This window comes from Rhinatrema bivittatum, chromosome 10, assembly GCF_901001135.1.
Source record: "Rhinatrema bivittatum chromosome 10, aRhiBiv1.1, whole genome shotgun sequence".
In the NCBI taxonomy this organism is placed as follows: Eukaryota; Metazoa; Chordata; class Amphibia; order Gymnophiona; family Rhinatrematidae; genus Rhinatrema; species Rhinatrema bivittatum.
The window spans coordinates 811,481-830,062 of NC_042624.1; the positions used below are offsets into that span (position 1 = coordinate 811,481).

At 44.3% G+C, this 18,582-nt stretch overlaps 1 protein-coding gene across 1 annotated transcript in view; it reads left to right on the forward strand.

Annotated features, from left to right (window-relative positions):
• Window positions 1-5,350: 5,350 nt before the first annotated feature.
• Window positions 5,351-18,582, forward strand: part of PLA2G4A (phospholipase A2 group IVA) — a 167,333-nt gene continuing 154,101 nt past the window's right edge. The window contains exon 1 of the mRNA XM_029618209.1: window positions 5,351-5,626. The gene's annotated coding sequence lies outside the window, so the exon portion shown is untranslated. The remainder of the gene's footprint in view (window positions 5,627-18,582) is intronic.

Sequence of the window (18,582 nt, forward strand, 5' to 3'; positions counted from 1 at the left end):
GTATCTCTTTGTATTTTTAGGCAACATAATGAAGAGTTATAAAATCAAGATTAGTTAGAGTTCTCAGGAACATACACTTAGGAATGTTAATGTCAGCAAATGTTTTCCGCCTTGTGATCTTAAATCAAAGGAGGGTTGTACTAATCTCCTGGGCAAAAGTGTATTTAAGTAAAGTCAATTGGATATCTGATTAAGTCAGTCTCTCAAACTTAGGAGCTGACTTCCTTATGCGCATAAGAAATAAAAACTTTTGATCATGAGAAATACACTGTCTATGTTGTCCTCTGTGTCCTTGGTAAACTTTTTCATTGCGATGGTTTCCAAAGGTTTCCATGCAGGGCTTGTCTTCAAAATGTAAAGTTTGCAGAGCCAAACATATAATAATGTTATTTCAAAAAATAATAAAAAGTTGCAAGTGATACTTTTTGGATAGGATAATTTCAGATATTTGAGAACCACTTTTAGGAGCTACACTTCCTCACCAGGTCAGTGCATGGGGCATAACTCTTGAAAGCTGATCACAAATGGATTAAGATACCCAATAAAAATACATCACCAATATGATTATTGACATTTGGTTCTCTCTCTCTATATATATATATCTTATAAAATCCACACCACAATGTGATACTTTTCACTGCTATTTTAGTGCTACATAATTTAAATTAATTTATATTCCGTCTCCTTTTTTGCTTTTTTTTCCTTGTAAAATGTCAGAATGTGTGGCTTTTCTGTGTCTCATCTTTTAGTGCTTTGCTTCTAAAATCAGGGCTTAAATATGAGTGCAATCAGTGATAAAATTAAAAAGGAAAAAATAAACTAATGAAATCAAACAATTTTTAAACCAATATCAATTTTTTAAAATAAAATGTTGTTATATATTTTTAAAACACTATTCTTAATGAGTATCTCTACATTCCTTATAAGACTGCACTAATTTTGAAAAGGAAAGAACTTCAGACAGCCCATAATGAAATCACAACTATTTTCAATGATTTATAATAAGGGTTTCAGCTTGCCACCATAGGGAAACCTTTTCATGTAAAGACTAAAGTCCAAATTTCCAAATCAAAACAATTTTTGTGCACCAGATAATTACAGATGACTGCAATGTTTTAATGTACCCAATGATTACTATATGCTCTAGCTCCAACCAAACGTTATGTGACACGTGCAGTACTTATCCGTAGAGAAGCCAGGCCATCGTCGCAACTCGCTATCATCAAGCTGCTTCATGGCCAAGGAACAAGATTAAAGTTCACAAGGGTGACTCATGTGTGTGCAGCGGTGAGATTTTAAAGTTCACAGTAGCAACTGGTGTTTGCAGTGGCATCTCGGTTCTGCTCAATCTTAGGCGGCCATCTTGAAACTCATTGGGTGAGGATGGGGGAGATAAGATGGGAGACCAGGAGCAGGTCAAACTCCTCCCGCTCAGTTCAAAGTCAGGTTAAGATTTCTGAATTCATGATTCAAAATGACTCAGATAAGCAGAGTCAGCTTTGCCCCTGTATGATTTTTCCTGCAAACTCCAGATATGAAATAAATTGCAGTTATGCAAATATTAACAGATTTGAAAGGCGGGTGATCTAAATGACAGTAGAATGAAAGGCAGTAACAAGTAAAGAGAAAGTAAAAGCAAACAATTCAAAATAAACAGAGAAAAATAAGAATACAACAAAAGAAACTGTAAAGGAGAGAGATGAGAAAAGAATTACAGAAACAAAAAGCAAAGATGATATCAGAGAGCAGGAGAACGATATATATTAAAAAACCAGGAAATGCAACAACACAGAATTAAGCTCTGGGATTTGTTGCCAGAGGATGTGGTTAGTGCAGTTAGTGTAGCTGGGTTCAAAAAAGGTTTGGATAAGTTCTTGGAGAAGTCCATTAACGGCTATTAATCAAGTTGACTTAGGGAATAGCCACTGCTATTAATTGCAGCAGTAGCATGGGATCTTCTTAGTGTTTGGGTAATTGCCAGGTTCTTGTGGCCTGGTTTGGCCTCTGTTGAAAACAGGATGCTGGGCTTGATGGACCTTTGGTCTGACCCAGTATGAAAATTTCTTTAGTTCTTATGACCTGATAAAGAGACCTGTGTAATAACAGTTTTCTCCCTCTTTGTATCTATTAGGGATATGCATTCATTTGAAATGACGTGGACATTGTCCTTATCATTTCTAGTTGTTTTCATAACAAAATGATAGAAAATGTTATGTTTCCACTTCTATCATTTTTAGTGTACACCATCTCTGAATAGTGCACACTATATGAAAAATAGTGCATAGTTTATAAAATGTTAAAACACAATAAAAACAGAAAACATTAACAACAAGGAAAATCAACCCCTAAACAACACGTCACAACACAACATTTTTTTGGCTTGCACTCCCCTAGTGTTTATTACTAAAAAACAATACATTGGGCCGAAAGTATTTGTAAAGAATGTGTTAGTGTGTTGTATTACAATATCAAACACAAGGGAGGCCAATGGGATTAAGGAGCAGGGATGCATCAGATGAAGAAGAAGAGTGATTATTTTGCTATGTTCTAGTGAAGCTCTGGACAAGATGGCTGAAAGGAATTGTCATATATATAGAGCCTTTTTTGATAGGTCACTGGTTCAAATATTGCTCAGATCAGCAAAGACTTTAAAAGGCTCATTTGAATTGAGCTGATGGTCTTTGTCAAGTTCCAGGGGCTATAATAAGATGTGTCGACATAACAGTCCCTGTCAGATTCCTACAAATCTGTGAATTCTGCTGCATTGCTTGGCACTGATGTGTGACAAGGACACAGTAGAGAGTGTAAATTGTTGTGAATGTATTTAATATGAGAGGCATAGATCATTTGCCTTTATTTGTGTAAGTCCCTTTGTCTAGTACAGTCCAGTGCACCCCTCTGGTGTAGTGTGATCCCGCTGGTGTGAGAACTGCTGGTTCTAGAGACTCTGGGGAGAGTCAGCATACAGAGGCCTGATTCAGCATGACTTCCTAACTTCCTTTTTTGTGCAGGAGACTCATCATCCACAGCCCTTGCAACGAGAAAGGCTGCCTGTAATACCAAGGATCAGATTTACCAGTACTTTTCATCACATTTCCAGGGGGATCTATGAATGGACTATACCTAGGGAGCGACACCTCTGACCCTGGACTTTCATCATGCTACAATGGGAGGGGAGTGAAAACCCCAGTGCTTTGGTATGGTGGTATGTTATTCCACATTTTGCAAAATATTAAAGGGCTCGTTATTTGCCCAAGCCTTCTTTTAATGTACTGTTTTCTTCTTAACTGTCTTTACATTTAATTGTTTATTGTATGGATATATTTATGTATTTATTCTTATGAACGTATCATAAGAACATAGGAACATAAGAAATTGCCATGCTGTGTCAGACCAAGGGTCCATCAAGCCCAGCATCCTGTTTCCAACAGAGGCCAAACCAGGCCACAAGAACCTGGTAATTACCCAAACACTAAGAAGATCCCATGCTACTGATGCAATTAATAGCAGTGGCTATTCCCTAAGTCAACTTGATTAATAGCCGTTAATGGACTTCTCCTCCAAGAACTTATCTATATTTATGTTGTACTTTACTGAGAACAGATTACTAGAGTGGTAATATATTAAAATAAAATAAACAATTAAATGAAATAATCTTTTCTGTCCCAAACAAAAAGATGTCCCCTGAGACCTGGGATATAAGAACATAAGCACATAAGACTTGCCATACTGGGGTCGATCAAGCCCGGTATCCTGTTTCCAACAGTGGCCAATTCCAAGTTGCTTATCCCAAGAATAAGCAGTAGATTTCTGCAACTGTACCTTAATAATGATTAATGGACTTTTCTTCCAGGAACTTTTCCAAAACCTTTTTAAACGCAACTACACTAATAGCTTTTACCACATCCTCTGGAAAAGAATTCCAGAGCTTATGTGTTGAGTAAAAAAAATATTTTCTCTTATTCGTTTTTATTACCTAGTAACTTCATTGTGTTTCCCCCCAGTCTTTGTACTTTTTGAAAGAGTAAACAACTGATTGTTTACTCGTTCTATTCCACTCATTATTTTATAAACCTCTATCATATCTCCCCTCAGCCATCTCTTCTCCAAGCTGAAGAGTCCTAACCTCTTTAGCCTTGCCTCATAGGGGAATCATTCCATCCCCTTTATCATTTTGGTTGCCCTTCTCTGTACCTTTTCTAATTCTGCTATATCTTTCTTGAGATGTGGTGACCAGAACTGCACACAGTACTCAAGATGAAGTCACTGCATGGAGTGATAAAGAGGCATTTTGATATTCTCTGTTTTATTCTCCATTTCTTTCCTAATCATTCCTAGCATTCTATTTGCCTTCTTAGCTACTGCTGCAAGCTGAGCAGTAGATTTCAACGTATTATCTAAGATGACCCCTAGATCCTTTTCCTAAAAGGTGACTCCTAATGTGGAACCTTGCACTGTGTAGCCATAATTTGGGTTACTCTCCCCTAAGTGCATACTTGTCCACATTAAATTTCATTTGCCATTTGCATTCTCAGTATCCCAGTTTTGCAAAGTCTTCTTGCAAATTCTCTCAATCCCTTGTGATTTAACAACTTTGGATAATGTTGTGTCATCTGCAAATGTGATCACCTCACTTGTTGTCCCCATTTCCAGGTCGTTTATAAATATATTTAAAAAAAACAGTGATCCCAGAGCAGATCCCTGGGGCACCCCACTGCCCAAAACTGCTCCCCAAGACTGGAATTAAACCTGCTGGGAAAACATAGAGGAGCAGGAGGCGAGGTGAAAGCACATGTTCAGCACCAATTGTAAATTCTGTCAGTGTCTTTGAGAACTGTGCTGCAATCATTGGTAGCACAGCTCCTCTGGATAGAAACTGGAAGTCACTGGGAACACCAAATGTCAGGGCGGAGCACCATTTGTGGCAAGGATAAAGTGCATAGGGCTAGAGGCCCAACTCAGCAGGTGCCAGTGCCTGCCCAGTACACAAAAGCAGGCACCAGCTACATTTGCATGCCAAAAGACTTTTGCAGGATGAGTTGTTATTGTATTTTTATTCTGCTGTTTATTATTCCAAGTATATTTGTATTAACTTTTGTGCTTGCACTTTGAGCTTGGATTTATAAATATAAGAAGCTGAATGACTTCAGAGCACTCTGTTGCACGATTGTGCAGCACTGCCATGTTTGCCTCTTCAGGTGGGGCTTTTCAAAGCTGGATTTGCAAACCCCACCCTGCCACGAGCTGTGCTTGCCGAGCTGGGCTACCCGGACTGAAAGGCTTCAGCCAGATCCAGTGCCGCGGATGGCCGGAGGGGGCCGCGCCCCCTTTCCCTGGCTTCAGCCGCCTGGACGGGGGGGGGGGACCAGGACCAGTCCAGGCAGCGCCGTGCGAGTCTCCGCCGGGAGGATTTCGCCAGCTCCCGGGCCCCGTTGCCAGGCGACCGGGCACGTGACCCTGGGCCGGAAGTGTCTCGTCTCGCGCCGCGCGTCAGGGCCGGAGCCTCCTCGCTGCCCCCCCTTCGCTCGCCCTTGGCGGGGCTCGCGCCGGCCGGGAGAGGAGGTCGCGCGGCAGGCAAAGCCCGCGAGCAGGTCCGCGAGGGAGGCCCGGGACGGCGCTCCTTGCTGTAAGTGGGGAGCTTTGCACTGCAGGGGGGGAGGATGCATGCAATCTTCAGCGGGGGGGATCGCGTCCATCGGGAAATCGGCGGCAGCTTTTCCCCTTTTCTGCTGCAGATAGAAAGCGAAATGAAAACCTTTAATCAGCTCTGATGGGACGAGCAGTGTCGGTTCACTGAAAGGCTAGGGGGCGAGACTTGCTTAGGTGCCGCGGCTTATACCAGCGCTGTACTACATGCACAGCCACTAACACGTTCTCTCCAATTAATGCGATCTGTGGCATTGCCCTGGATTATTCTCAGACTGCACTATACATGAGCACTAGATATTTTAACAGGCAGGTAGATGTAGAACTTTAAAATACTGTGATGTAAATGTTAGCAGTTTTACAGTAGGGCTCACATTTTGTAAAATACACTTGCACTTTACATTTGATGCCTGGAAATGTTTATCTCGCCACTTTTTTGTTTTTTTTACACAGCTGATAGCTTTTTGTGACAAGACATTAGCCTGTGAAACAAATAATTTCAGAGATCGCTATTCAAACATGCCAGAATTTATTGTCCCATGAGTTAGTAAAGGGTTACAAAATGTAATGCACTGTACAAAAAACAGAGGAGCCAATACTCAGCACCATTTATCCAGATAAATTCAGATTTATTTGGCTAAGTGGCACTGTTTCAATATTTGGCTGCATTCAGTGGCCACCACTTAGCCGGGTAACTTCTTATCTGGCTAAAATGTTATTTGGATTAATGTTTATTTATTTATAAACTTTTCTATACCGATATTTGTGGCAACATCATATCGGTTTATATTACATTATAACAGCAAGGAGGAAAATACATTGAACAGGGGAGGGGGATACATGGGATAAATAGGAACAATACAACTTAGTAAGGGAAGAAAGTGAACCAAGCAATAAAATCAACACTAAGAGATAACAGAGGCAATAGATGTTCAACAGTAATTGTGGTTGTAATTAAAATTGCAGCCACCATCACAATAGAAGTAGTTGTGAATGAGATTGCAACTACACTCAGAAACCAGTTAATAACAGAGGTTGTAACAGATATATGTACAGGTACTTCGAAGAGCTGGCATGTTGGGAATAAAAAGGGAAGCAGGGCAGAGGTTATTGGGGGTACGCTTGTTTGAATAGCCAGGCCTTGAGGTTAGCTTGGAGTTTGGATGGACATGTTTCCAGTCGTAGGTTAGCAGGTAGGGAGTTCCAATGAGTGGCTCCAGCTATAGAAATAGCTCGTTCCCTTGTGGATGTGAGGTCTGCGTGTTTTAGGGTGGGCCATGAAGAGTCCCATTCTTGGAGGCTCTAGTGAGTCGTTTAGAGCGTTTTGGTTGAAATGGTTCTTCCAGCCAATTGGAGTTGTGGATGTGTATGGCTTTGTGGATTATTGTGAGGGTTTTATAGAGAATGCGGGAGGGGATGGGGAGCCAGTGCAATTCTTTGAGGATAGGGGTAATATGGTCATATTTACGGGCATTAGATATAGTTCGTGCTATTGCATTCTGCAGTAGCTGAAGGGGTTTAAGAGAGGTGGAGGGGCCTAGAAAGAGTGAATTGCAGTAGTCAAGTTTTGACGTGAGGGTAGCTTGTATGACCGTGTGGAAGTCACTGGTATGCAGGAGTTTTAGTTTTTTCATGACGTTGAGCTTGTAGTAGCCTTCCTTTAGGATTTTGTTGATATGATTTTTTAGGTTCAGTTGCTGGTCAAGTTGCATACCAGTGTTTCGTGCGCAGGGCTCCATAAGGTAGGAGTTAAAGGTGGAATCGTTTGCAAGGTTGGGATTAGGGGGAATATTAAAGAACATAAGAATATGCCATACTGGATCAGACCAAGGGTCCATCAAGCCCAGCATCCTGTTTCCAACAGTGGCCAATCCAGGCCATAAGAACCTGGCAAGTACCCAAAAACTAAGTCTATTCCATGTTACCATTGCTAATGGCAGTGGCTATTCTCTAAGGGGCGGATTTTAAAAGCCCTGCTCCCGTAAATCCGCCTGGATTTACGCGAGCAGGGCCTTGCGCGCCGGTGCGACTATGTTCCAGAGGCGCACCGGCGCGCGCAGAGCCCCGGGACTCGCATAAGTCCCAGGGTTTTTCGAGGGGGGTGTGTCGGGGGCGGGGCCGATCGGCACAGTGTTTTGGGGGCGGGACGCGGCGTTTCGGGGGCGGGCCCGGGGGCGTGGTTTCGGCCCGGGGGCGTGGCCGCACCCTCCGGAACCGCCACCAGGTTGCGTCTCGGCGCGCTAGCGGCCCGCTGGCGCGCGGGGATTTACTTCTCCCTCCGGGAGGCGTAAATCCCCCGACAAAGGTAGGGGGGGGGTTTAGATAGGGCCGGGGGGGTGGGTTAGATAGAGGAAGGGAGGGGAAGGTGAGGGGAGGGCGAAAGCGAGTTCCCTCCGAGGCCGCTCTGATTTCGGAGCGGCCTTGGAGGGAACGGCGGCAGGCTGCGCGGCTCGGCGCGCGCCGGCTACACGAAATCGGCAGCCTTGCGTGCGCCGATCCAGGATTTTAGCAGATACACGCGGCTACGCGCGTATGTACTAAAATCCAGCGTACTTTTGTTTGCGCCTGATGCGCCAACAAAAGTACGCAAAGGCGCGCTTTTTTAAATCTACCCCTAAGTGAACTTAATAGCAGGTAATGGACTTCTCCTCCAAGAACTTATCCAATCCTTTTTTAAACACAGCTACACTAACTGCACTAACCACATCCTCTGGCAACAAATTCCAGAGTTTAATTGTGCGTTGAGTGAAAAAGAACTTTCTCCGATTAGTTTTAAATGTGCCACATGCTAACTTCATGGAGTGTCCCCTAGTCTTTCTACTATCCGAAAGAGTAAATAACAGAGTCACATCTACCCGTTCTAGACCTCTCATGATTTTAAACACTTCTATCATATCCCCCCTCAGCCGTCTCTTCTCCAAGCTGAACAGCCCTAACCTCTTTAGTCTTTCCTCATAGGGGAGCTGTTCCATTCCCCTTATCATTTTGGTTGCCCTTCTCTGTACCTTCTCCATCGCAATTATGAGAGCTGGTGGGTGGGACAGTAGCATTCTGGGGAGGAGCCATTTATCCAGCTTACTTACGGGCCGATACAGTACAGTGCGCTCCAATGGAGCGCATTGTTAACCCTCGATTGGACGCGCATTTTCGACACGCTAGTGTCACCCCTTATTCAGTAAGGGGCCGAAAACGAGCGTCCAACCCCCCGAACCTAATAGCGCCCACAACATGCAAATGCATGTTGTGGGCGCTATTAGGTATTCCGGCGAGATTCAGAAAGGAAAATGTGCAGCCAAGCCGCTCATTTTACTTTCAGAAATTAGCGCCTACCCAAAGGTAGGCGCTAATTTCTCTGGGCACCGGGAAAGTGCACAGAAAAGCAGTTTCTGTGCACTTCTGTGCGGGTTTGGAAACCAGACGCCGACAGCCGGCGTCTGGTTTCCAAACCCGTGGCTGTCAGCAGGCTCGAGAACCGATGCCGGCAAAATTTAGCGTCGGCTGTCAAACCCGCTGACAGCCGCTGCTCCTGTCCGAAAAGAGGCGCTAGGGATGCGGTAGTGTCCCTAGCGCCTCTTTTTACCGCCGGCCCTAATTTAAATAAATTAAATTACTGTATCGCGCGCACAGGAGAGTGTCCTGTGCGTGTGCTGGGAGAGCGGGCGTTCGCCTGCTCTCCCGCGATTTTTACTGTATCGGCCCGTTAATTGGATAAGTTCCGATATTCAGCATTATCGGGCTAAGTAACATCTGCTAGTCAGTTGGCCTTAAATTAGCTGAATAAACTTACTTGACTAATTATGGGATAGTTGAATATATTCAGTGGCCCAGCTGAGCCACTGAATATCTCAGCCAACTTAGCTGGACAAGTTTATGCAAAGGCATGCAAAGCAGCTCATTACTAGGCAATTAAATGTAAATAAAATGGCATGGCTTGCCAAAAAAATCTGACGTCGTGTTACATAGAAATACGATGTCAGAAAAAGTCCATATGGCCTATCTAGTCTGCCCATCCACCCAACAAATGTAACTTTACAGATACTGCTTTTCTTTCCACCCCGTGCACTGGGAGGGCATTCCATGCGTCCGCTGCCCTCTCTTTAAAGGAATATTTTCTGAGATTACGCCTCATCCCACGACCCCTTGTCATGGATATTCATTCTGGATATCCTGAAAACTTGGCTGGCTGGGAGTCTCCAGAATAAGTTTGTGACCCACTATTCTAGAGACCTTTTTCCCCATTGAAAATGGTTCACCTCCTGTGCATAGGACCCTTGAAGATATTTAAAAAGCTCTCTTGTATCTCCCCCATCTCGCCTTTCCTCTGGGGTGTACATGTTTAGATCTAAGTCTGTTCCCATAAGCTTTAGAGCAAAGAGCACTGATCATTTTAGCAGCCACTCTCTGTACCGACCCCAATCAGTTTATGTCCTTTTGCAGGTCTCACCAGGGACCCACACAGGGGCAATATCACCTCCCTTTCCTCTCCCTAGGCAGCCAGGCAGAGTTATTTTAGGTACAGCTCAGGAGCTGCTGACTTTCCCTGGCAGCATGGGGATGCTAATGCATGTCCCGATGCGCCCCAGACCTGAAATTTAAACAACTCTTCCTCCATCTGTTTTGTGAGTCCCCCGTCCCACCCCTCTGCTGCCTCTAGTGGTGGCCCACGGGGCTAAAAAAGAGAGAGAGAATTTCATAAATGTCACGTGGTGAAGGCCACTCCCCCCTCGCCCCTGTTACCTTTAACATCAAAGGCCTCCCCCAGATAGAGGGTACACTTTGATATGTGGCTGGCCGGAGCTGTTTTCATTTAGATGGAGCCTAGGGGGCGCTGCAGGTCCCAGTCGGCCACCATGGATGTTTAAGATTAGCCCGGGAGGGATCGGAGTTGGGTGGGTGATGGGGGGTGGGGGGAGTGGCCACACTTAACATTAATGAAACTGTTTTCCTCTTTCAAGCCTTACGCGTCATTTCAAGAGCTGGCAGGAAGGGGGGGGGGGGGATTGCTTATTGCTGCTGCTGGCCCTTTAACAAGATGGCGTCCTGGCAGAAGGGGCCACCGTCACTCGGCATATGGGGGGAGTGCTGAGCCACCGAGGAGACTCCCGTGGCTTAGTAAATGACCTCCTTGTTCTTATTCTTAGGCCCCTTTTCCTGTGCCTTTCTCATTGGAAGATGTTGATCTTTTTGTCAAGTTTTATTCTTGAATCTCACTTCAGAGCTGCAGTCAAACGTTTGCTGCATTAGGGTGGGTTCAGGAATGGGGTTCTGATAATGATGATGGCTACAAGAGAAAGTGCAACATTTATATTTATATATATATATATATATATACCAGAAAAAAGACCTCTTGCACTTCATTAAATTCATTTCAAGAAAGATATCTCCGTTTCCTTTCACCAATTTTCCCTGAGGCTTGCAGCTTGGCTGACGGCTGGTTTCGACCATCTCCTTCCAAGCCTTGCTGATCAGCCCAGTAACCACCCTGACCCTGGGAATGGCTACAGGAGGACATGTTTGTGAGAACTTGCAAACTGATGTTGCATCTCACCTCTATAATCCTGTCCCCCACAGTCTCTTCCCTGCCCACTCCCTCTGCAGCCCTCCGGTTCTTCTCTCTGCCTCTCGTCCCACACCTGTCAAAGGTCCGGGCGAGTTTCTTATCCAGGTTCCAGGGCAGCAGGTTTCTTTCCCTTGCTTGAGTTCTGCCTCGCCCTGCCAGTGGGCTCTCTTATTACAGAACGGGAATGCTCTTTTAAAAGGGTACCAGGCTGGGGGTGAAGCAGCGGCCCTCACCTCCCACTCTGGCTTATCCAGCTGAAATGGAGAAACCTTCTGCAGAGTGTAATGTGTAGCAGGGGACGACGAGGCTACAGGTAGCAGCAGTTCCCCCCTGGCTTTTTCACTGCACAGACTCAGTAAGTGCAAGTCTCCTTTCAGAATGATTTATTAACCTGAACAGAAACTCGGTCAAATGTATGCGTGCTGCTCAAGCAGCCCCAATATTGCCTCCTGCATTTTTGTAGATTGTGAGCCGAAAGGTCCTTCCTGCAGGGCTGGGGGGGAGGGCATTGAGTACTTCTCTCTCCTTCCTACTGCTCCCCTCCCTCCCCTCCCCTCCGCAGCCTACTGCCTCGCCAGAGGTCCATCGAGCCCAATATACACTGCTTCTGACAGTGGCCCCAGAGGCACCAGAGTCCATCTCCTTGTAGCCCTGTAAAAGTGCGAAGCAACGTGGCCTCCATCCATTCTTTCTAATATCTGTTTACGCTCTCTTCCAGGAATACATGTAAGGTCCCTCGTAGACCCGGCTGTGCCGCTTGCTGTGGCTTACATCTGGCAGCAGCAGATTCCACACTTTAACCATCCACCGATAGTTATATTTCCTCACGTTTGTTTTGAAACTGCTAGCATCCAGTCTCATTGGATGTCCTCCGGCCCTGCTATGTTTGGAAAGGGTAAACAGCCACTTGCTTGTGGTTTTTGTTCTCTTCCATTCATTAACTTGTAGGCCTCTGTAATAACACCCCTCAGTCTTCTCCCTTCCCAGTTACAGAGGCCTACGATTGTTTGTTTTTTACTATTTCTTCCTATGAGAGAGCCCCCGGTCCTCTCAGCATTCTGGTTGCCATTCGCTGTGACTTCTTGAGATCCTGCCGCTTTCTTTTCGAGATGGATTGTCCAGAAGGGCATTTAATGCTAGAGGTGTGGTTGCAGCAGAGCTCCGTGCAGGATAATATCCTCAGATTTGTCATTGATGCCTTTCCAAATTATTCCCAGCACGGCTACACACCGTGCCGATGGTTTCAGTGTGTGGTGCACAGTTATTCCAGGATCTCTCTCTCTCTCTCTTCATAGCAGTTTTTCACAGTGGACCTCAGCAGCGTGCACTAGCGGTTTGGATTTTTTTTTCTCCCTACATCATCAGTGCCTACATTAAATTCCATCTGCCGTTTAGATGCCCAAGGTCACCGTCTTCCCGGATCTTCCTGCAGCCTTACAGCTTGTGTTTTACCTACCCTGCACAGTTTGATATCATCTGCACATTTTGCAGCCTCACTTGTTACTCGTCTTGCAGATCGTTTGGAAACAAGTTGAATAATACTGGGCCTAACGCCGCCCTTGGGGCACATATCACCAGTTTAAGAAGCTGCCGGTCAGTCCCTGTAAGCAGTTACTGATCTATGAATGTCCATGGCCCCCGTCACACAGCCTGGCAGTTTCCAGAGGAATCAAATGCCTTTTAAAATCCAAATATTCTATGTCAGGGCTTTCCAACCTTTTCAGAAGCATGAACCCCCTTTTCAGCCTGCAAAGATTGTGTGGAACCCCCACATAAACATCTCTTTAATTTTCACATGCAGTGAAATACCATGTGGAAAATGAATGTTATAAAGAATAAAATGTAATATTACGTAAGGAATGGTTTCAGGTATAAGCTGTGCTCTCTCTTCTGCCCTCCCCTTCATGAGTGCTACTCCACACCTCCACCATGGCCCCCTCTCAAATACCCTCCCTCCTGCCTGCCCTCGTCTGCAGACCCTTCCTCAGGGCCCTCCCTGCAGTTCCTTCTCTGGTTGTGTCCCTCCTGCCTTCCTGACTGCTCACCTTCTTGCCCTCTTCCCTCCCCGAGTGCCTTCCCTCCTGCCCTGCTTGCACCCATCCTTCCCGAGTGCCTTCCCTCCTGTGCCCCTCCGCTCCATAGCCCCTTCCCTCCATCCTCCCCATGCCCCCTTCCTGAGTGCCTTACTTCCTGTCCTCTTCCCCTTGTGGCTCCTTCCCTGGTCCTCTCCCTCCTTCCCTCTATCCTTGGTCCCATCCCAGTTGTTCCTTTAGTTATTTATTTGCATTTACTACCTGTCGTTTTGCTTAGCAGAGGCCAGAAATGCCCCTCAGGGCTATCAGCCTGTTTGCTGTTGCCTCTGATCATTTGGCGAATGGGCTGTTGAAAGTGCACTTCCCATACTTTCAGATTCCTTGTGGTAGCAATCAGCCCCACGTTTCCCTACCTCCTCTCCACGCCGGTTTGGGCTTTTTGAGACTGCGATCTTCAACTCTTCCTCCCCTCGGCATGGGATCGGGCAGTTGGATTAGGCAGGAGGAGCCTTAGAGCAGAGCTCCTCAGAGGTGAGATCAGCCTAATCTGTTTCTCGGTGGTTGTACTTGTGTTGATTCTCCTCTGGTGGACCCTCCTGGAATGGTCTCACAGACCCCACCTTGGGGAATCCGTGTCCTATTCACCAGCATCCATGAGCCTAGTTACAGTTTCAAAGATTCGTCAGGCATGACTTGCCTTCCAAAAACTCATGCTGGCTGATCCCAGTTATACTATTCCCTTCTATGTGCTTGATTTTGTTCTTGATAATTGTCTCCACTATCTTGCCCGGTCTTGATGTTCGGCCTACAGATCTACATTGTTTCCTGGTTTCTCCTGGAGCTTTTCTTAAAAACTGTAGTCACACTGGCCATCTTCGTCTTCTGGTATAGCAGCCGTTAGTGACAAATTGGAAACTGGCGTTTGTGTGACTGCAGGTTCCAGTTTCAGTTCTTTCAGAACTTTGGGGTGGATGCCATCTGGCCCTGGGGACTTATTAAAACCTATCTATAATTTTTATCACTTCTTCCTGCTGCACGGTGATGTCTTTTTTAGTGTGCATCGCCCTTAAGGAAGGCTTCTGGTCTGTCCCCCCAAATGAATCATTCAGCTTCTCTTCTGTGGCCTTTTCTTGCCCTCTTGGTCACCTGGAGGGCTGACTGCGTTCCTGGCTGTCCTCTTACTTCAGATATATGGGAAAAGGCTTACTATTATTTCTCCCCTTCCTGGCGAGCTTCTTCTCAAAATCCCTTTTGACCTACCTTATTAATGATTTACACTTACTCTAGCATTGTTTGTGCTCTTTTCTATTTTTATTGCTTGGATCCACAGCTTACCCCACCTTCCCTTCAGCAGAATAGCTTTCAACTCACCAGCAGTTCCCTGCAAAATACCTTTTATGGTTTATGCAGTTCCCCACGAAGCTACTTTTACTAGACCCTAGCAAGTTCTCAGCAACCCCTCCCCCCTTGAAAATTTACAGGCCCTGTTGACTCTTTCAATGAATGGTCCTTTTGCTGTGCTTGGGATAGGGCAAGCCTGTTTGATTGGTCTATTTACTGTAGCTTAGCTATATGATATATTTCCAAGGGCATGAAAAGAGTAAAATAAGAAGCTTAGCTAAAGTCTGGAAAATCACAACAACTCTCTACCTGCAGGCCTATTTTGCTTCTGTCAGCAACACATACATTGATGTGCATTAATGACATGCATCTCTGACAGGTAAGAAATAACTAGGTTGTGATAGCTTGGGTGACAGTGGCATGGGAAACAGCCAGGAGGAATAAGGAGGCAGTCTCTAGCTGTGTTCTTCTGTACAGTTTTATAAAACAGAAAATAATGCCGTTCACCTTGAAGTTCTGGTAGATATCAAACATAGCAGGCCTTCGCATAGACTGGGTTCCTGCCTGTTCCCCGGGGCCTCTCCAACCCTTCTGAGCTCTGATTCCTTCCCATATGGGGAGCCTCCACCCAGAATTCCTTGTGGGGCTGGTCCTTGAGCTAGATTGCTGTGGTGTTTCCTTAAAGTGTTCTGAGGGAGTTTCCTGTGCATTCCCTCACATAGCTATTGAGCAAGCATTCAGATTCTTTCTCATTAGGTATGTTGAATTTGGATTTTAACCTCAGGAAAAAATTGGAATCATCATAGTGGATCTATCTGGGGAGATGGGATTCTTGTTGGTACAGCCAATTATCATCGTGCCATCCAATGCTTAATTTGCTTAACTCTGCTTAGCAACCAAAACTGCTTCTGGGTACTGACAATGCATTTCAGATTATTTATTTATTTTATTTATTTAGGCATTTTATATACCGTCGTTCCAAATGAAGACGGCAACGGTTTACAATATCACCATTCCTATTCTTGGTCTACAATCGTATATTGTGGGTTCACATTCACCTTTAGGATAAAATCACAATACATTTTGTTATGGTTCATATTCATAAAAGTTCTAGGTCATCATAATAGTGAGGATATAATCGAGTTCATATTTATACGTTTTTAGGTCGACACAACTCAACATATACCGTACATTCTAATTCTACTTACAAAGCACTTTACATTGTGCATTACTTATTGCTCTCTACACTAACATTATTTTCGGTCTTGACGCTTGTGGTATTAACATATTGGCATAACACATTTTATAGTAGTAAATTTAGACGTGAACAGTGCAGAAGTTTTCCAACCAACATCTCAACTAAATTCAACTTAGAGTTTTTATTAGAACAAATCTGTTACAGTCCAATGATGGCACACCTATATTATGTTAGCTACACTAATCAATTTTTACTTCTATTTGTGCCTTTTTGTAAACTGTTGGATGGTAATCTAACTTAATGACGGCATAGAAAAGTTTTTAAATAAATAAAATAAATAAATTTTTGTCCAAACAGACAGTCAAGTCATGATGCTTTACATGAACAAACAAGGAGGCACAGGATCTTATTTATTTATTTATTTATTTTTAATTTTTATATACCGAAGTTCTTGTAGGGACTACAAATCAATCCGGTTTACATAAAACGAAGAACTGCTCAACAGAGAGCGGAGCTTTACATGGAACCGAGGAACATATGGAACATATCTTGGACTCTTGTCCCAAGAAGCTATAAAAATATGGGATTGGGTATGCAGACATCAAGCTGTACTGCAAGTGATCTACCTTCCCAGAATCTCCAACACGTTGGCAGATTGCCTTGGCTGAATCTTTCATGCACATGAATGGCCCTGTTCAACAATCCACAGCCAACAGAATGTTCAGTCTTTGGGGATTTCCAGCAATGGACCTATTTGTATCAGAAGATAACAGAAAACTATAAACATTTTGCTCCATTCTTCCCAGCAGACTTATAACTGCTCAGGTCACTTTTCTGCTTGAATGGAATGTAGATTTCATGTACACTTTTCCATCGAGTCTATTAATAGTCAGAATGGTGTAAAAAGTATAAAGGACAGGGCCCATCTGATCCTCATAGCGCCAGTGTGGCTAAAATATGTTTGTTTTACATGTCTAGTACTGCTCTTCGGTCATTGTCCAATACCTCTTGAATCAGATCCATACTTATTAACTTAAGAAGAGGGACATCTGTTTCATCTGAACTTTCCCGCCCTCAACTTGACAGTTTGGATGTTGAATGATCTATGATAAGACTTGTCCTTACCTTTTGAACCAGTGCAGACAGCCTCATTCAAGTTTCTAGCATGGAAAGTAATATTCCTGTTCGCAGTATCTTCAGCAATAAGAATCCGTAGACTTCAGGCTTTAGTTCATTATCTTCCTTATATGCAATTTTTTCATAATGGGTTGGTGCTCCGCACCCACCCAAAGTTTCAACCAAAGATTGTGTCTGCTTTCCATATTAACCAAGCCATCATGCTATCTATGTTCTTCCGAAACCTTATACACATGAAGGCGAGAGAGTCCTCATACCTTAGATTGTAAACTGGTCTTGGCTTACTACAAGAGAAGAATTCCGCCTCATTGTCAGAATTCTCAACTTTTTTCCTCTTATGGTCCCAAAAGATTGGGAATAGCAGTGGCCAAACATACATTGTCCAACTGGCTGGCAAGACCGCATCACGCACTGCTATAAGCTTGCAGGCCTACAAACTAGACACTGTTAAGGCTCATCAAGTTAGAGCCATGATTTCATTAGTGGCTGATCTGTGAGCCATGCCTCTGAAAGACATCTGCAAAGCTGCAATGTGATCGTCAGAATAAACCTTCACGTCTCATTACTGTCTGGACAATCTCTCAAAGAGTGACAGTAAATATGTCCAAGCACTTTACTCTCCATGGTGGAGTCCAGGTTGCTTATTCAGTAAATGCTCCACTGCAACCCTCAACTTGGGATTCCCCACCTGTTATGGCTAATTCAGCCTTGCTTATTGTCAAAGTATGTTTGCTTATCGTAAGTGGTGTTTTCCATAGATAGCAGGATGAATTAGTCATACTAATTACCGGCTTGCCTTCTGGGAGAGTTGATTTAGCTAGACTTAGCTCTAAAATTAACTGAGGGGGCTGACGAGGCAACAGCTGAGCTGAAATTCCTGTACATGATCAGTAGAGCAAAATGTCTACCATCTATGAGAGCGGGGTCTGTTCAGTGCCACTGGATGATGGTCACCACATGTCATGGCTATTTCATCCTGCTATCTATGGAAAACACCATTTACGGTAAGCAAATTTGCTATCCTATGAGTTTCTTTCTTTCTGAGAAATCCCAGATCTACTTAGGTTTATTTATCTGAATTTATGCCAGCATTTTCCTGTTTGATCCATTGTTAGTGTGAATCTTTGGATACTGGAATATAAATACAGTTGTATGAATATCTGCATCCAGACTGGGTCTAAAAGATCCAGACCCACCACATGTGAAATCTGAATTAATCCATAAATTGCTTGGATATACTTGCTTTCTATCCTGTTCCAGCTCAGTTCTATTTCTTTATTGGCGAAGACTTCATCATTTTTCTTACTCTAGACTATCACTTTTTTAATTCATGATTTTTGTCTTCCAGTACATTTTGAGATGGAAAGTGCATAGCTCACATCTAGGGTCCTTCATTTTCAGTTTAAACTGATTTGGACCCCTAAATTCACGATTTTTCCAAAAATGAAAATCTGTTTAAACTGATTTCCCCTGCCTAATTTTAGGCTGATTAAAGAGCAGCTGCAGAGCTCCAGATGCAGGGTCTCAAGGAACCCAGGGTGGGCCAAAGCACCTACAGTGTTTCACGTTCCAGCCCTCCTGCACCAGCGGAAGCTTTGGCCCTCCGGTGCCGCTCGTGTGGCATTTCAGATCCTGCTTTCCCTTCCCTCTAGGCTCCCAAAGGACCA